Raw genomic sequence first — 3,727 nt, forward strand, 5'->3', positions numbered from 1 at the left:
TGTGATGAGCGTATTAAGTGGGTTGAACGTAAAGATATCTTTTAGTGATCTATAAACACAAACTTCAATTAATAATGCATGGTATTTTCATCGAAAGCCTGTGATTTGTCATTTTCAGATAAACTTTAATCCCATGAAGAGTGGTGCAATGCCAAATTGAGTGGCTGCACTAAGTTTGAGCTCCTGCATTTGTCATACAATTGTAATAATAAGTATGTGAGTGTAAACCTTACCCTACATAACCGACCGAAGCATTTAATGTAACTTGTCAATAAGCTATTGGACGCAGACAAACACTTTTTTTATGTGATTCTCCCTGCTTCTCTTCTCTCACTACTATAGCTCTCCACTGCCCACTTTATAACTCAAAGAAATTATATATTCTCTTTTTTTTTTCCTTTTCGGAATGATAAAATATTATGGTGGGGTTTGGCATCAAGTCACCTCACCAAATTAGGAGAACTAATTTCAAGCTCTATGAGTATTTATAGGAGTATTTATTAATTACATATAAAAAAATTACTGTATCTTTTAATTTAATAGATTAAATACTAATTTATAATAAATCAAAATTCTATTTAAAATTTTATTATTGGTCACCAAATGACTATATACAAAAAATAAAATCCGAACCTCCAATACTATATTTACATAGACAGATTAAATTAGCTACAATATCAACTCAAATTAGTTTATATTAAAAAAATTATTATATATAATAATATTATAATTTTTACTAAAATTTTTTCTGCATGTACCAATTCTTTTTGGTAATTTAATTTGTATATATGTCTAATTATATATTTTGTTAAACTTACGTTTATTAGTTTTTTTTTTAGTCTTAATATAAATGTCTAGTTGAAAACTTAAAATTACAATCATGAATCGTTTAGAAAATGCCGTAAAAGATTGAAATGTATCTCATAAGGATGAGAGAGTTCGAATTTTCTGTATCATTGTAATGAGGACTTTTTGAAAGATTTGTCTACGGTGGAAAAATTAAAGTATACTGACCATATGTGTGGCTGATATTCATTCTTTATCCAACTTTTATAATTTGTTTTAATGGTTTATGAGAAGGTCAAATTAAAGGATGGAATGGGACGACAACAGCAGCAGCAACAGCTTGCTTAATGATGGAAGTTGGAAGAGAGGAAAGGGATGGAGAGGCTATGAATCATGTTCAAAGTTGCAGCTTGCAATAAGCATTCATCACTGGGCCTGGTCAGGGTCAAGATACCCAAAGCCCAAAGGCAAAACCCACACCCGCACGCAGCACCCGACGACTCCACTAGCGTCTACATTCCATGCCTCATCCAGAGTTCGTGAACCACCTTCCCATGAGCGGCGCTGCCCCATTGCATGGTTGATGACGAATGGATGTGGTCGCGCCTAGAGCTCTGCCGCCCACGTCATCGCTTATTCGCTAATCCCTCTTCATGGTTTGTCTCTCTCTTGGGCTCACCAACGTTGACGGGGAAATCTTTATCAATGGCGCCGCCGTCGTTGACGGCATTGAAGAACAAAACGCGTTGATGAGTGTAACTGGGTTCTCATGGTAAAAATCCATATTTACGAGAGAGCTTCGAAATTATTGTCAAATTCAATTATTAATCTTGATTCGTTAAGCATTAAAATATATTTTTATTTTTTTAATTTAGTAGATCAAACATTAATTTATTATGAATTTAAATTTTATTTAAAAATTTATTAATTATAAATTTTTATTACTATTTAACGGATTTTTTAACAGAAAAATTGTACTATCTCAAAATAAAAAATTAAGGATCGAAATATCCCTCTTTTTTAAATAAACATTTTTTTAAACAAACATTGTCCTACTATTCTAAAAATGGACAAAGGTCGAATTGAATATATATTCATAAAATTAAAAACCGTTAGCTACTAATACACAGAAATTATTTTACATATGGAGAAATGGGTGGTGCTATACTTGAATATGGGAGTTTGAGGTATTTTACAGAATTATGAATCTGTCAGAAAAGGGAGCTAACACACAGGTAACGTGTTGATCAACACGCAGGTAACGTGTTCACGTGTCCACCAAAGACACGAGCGCAACTTGTCAATGCCAGTAAGTCTGGTCCAGCCACGTGTCCAACATCCATGCCACCCGCAAGCTGCGTGTTGGTCTTGGCCGTCCATGTGTCGCACATGCATCAGCACGCTACATGCGTGTTGCTACGTGTCGCGTTGCAAGAGGGAGGTCCCGCACCGGGAACATCAGCCATTAATGTGCGATGTTGGAGGTTGGCAGCGGATGTATTATAAAATGGTGGTGGGGCTGTGATAGTTTTCATTATTTGCTTTGAGAGTAACAAAGGAGTAGTGGGGTTTGCGGTTTAGGAATATTTCGAATTAGTTTTAGAGTTGAGAGTAGGATTAATATATTTATAATGGTACGTGATTATACGCCTCTTGAAGATCATGTTATCAATTATATGGGGCATCCTAATGATGTAAGTTTATTATTTTTTATTAATTTATTAGTATTTACTTGATTAATATTAGTTTAATAGTTTGTATGATTATGATATAGTTTTGTTATTGTTATTGCTTTCGTAATTATAATTAAATATAAATCTTAGTTAAACAAGATAATAAATTTAAATTGATAACAAATTTATTATATATTTTTAACACTAGTTGTTATTATTATTGCTTCCGTAATTATTATTGCTTTTGTTATTATTATTTTTAATACAAATTTATTAATTTATCTAATTTATTAATTTGAATGTAGTTGTTATTATTATTATTTCTTTCGTTATGTGTGGTTCATTGTTTAGTAAAATAAATTAATGAAACTAGCCATTGTATGTTGTATTATCAAGAATAATTTTACATATGGAGAAATAAGTTCTGCTTTACTTGAATATGGGTGTTTGAAGTATTTTACAGAATTATGGATCTGTCAGAAAAGGGAGCTAACTCGTAGGTAACGTGTTAATCAACATGTAGGTAACGTGTTGACGTCTCCACCAATGACACGAGCGCAACGTGTCAATGCCAACTCAGCACGCAGGCTGCGTGTAAGCCTGGTCCAGCCACGCGTCCAACATTCGTGCAGCACGCAAGCTGTGTGTTGGTCTCGACCGTGCACGTGTTAGCATCCTGCGCAGCACGCAAGCTACGTGTTGCCACGTTTCACGTCGCAAGAAGGAGGCCCCGCACTGGGAACAGCAACTATTAATGTGGGACGTTGGGGTTGGCAGCGGATGTATTATAAAACGGTTCTGCTACGTTACCAACAACATATCTGCCAACTTCAGCCAACTCTTATTTATAATTGTTTTATGAAAGTGTATTTGTGGATGTATCTAATAAAAATGTCTTTTTTCTAGCTGTGTTTAATAGAAGTGTCTTTATAGATATATTTTCTGGATGTGTCTCTTTATATATGTATTTAAAATATATTAATTATTAAACACATCCACGAACACACTTTCATAAAATACAATTATATATAAGAATTGGTAGAAGTTGGCAGATAATGTGTTGGTACCCTATACTTTTCCATTATAAAATGGTGGTGGGGCTGTGATAGTTTTCATTTTTTGCTTTGAGAGTGAGAAAGGAGTGATGGGGATTTCGGTTTAGGAATATTTTGAATTAGTTTTAAAGTTGAGAGTGGGATTAATATATTTATAATGGTACGTGATTATACGTCTCTTGAAGATCATATTATTAATTATCTGGGGCATCC

General features: G+C 33.7%; 1 long non-coding RNA gene across 1 annotated transcript; it reads left to right on the forward strand.

The window, feature by feature from the left end:
• Positions 1–367: 367 nt before the first annotated feature.
• LOC140181723 (uncharacterized) lies at positions 368–2,588 on the forward strand. The gene is made up of 2 exons (XR_011876833.1): positions 368–1,558; positions 2,045–2,588. It is a non-coding gene; the product is annotated as an uncharacterized lncRNA (long non-coding RNA).
• Positions 2,589–3,727: the final 1,139 nt, after the last annotated feature.

The sequence above is a fragment of the Arachis hypogaea genome, chromosome 18 (assembly GCF_003086295.3).
Source record: "Arachis hypogaea cultivar Tifrunner chromosome 18, arahy.Tifrunner.gnm2.J5K5, whole genome shotgun sequence".
Lineage (NCBI taxonomy): Eukaryota > Viridiplantae > Streptophyta > Magnoliopsida > Fabales > Fabaceae > Arachis > Arachis hypogaea.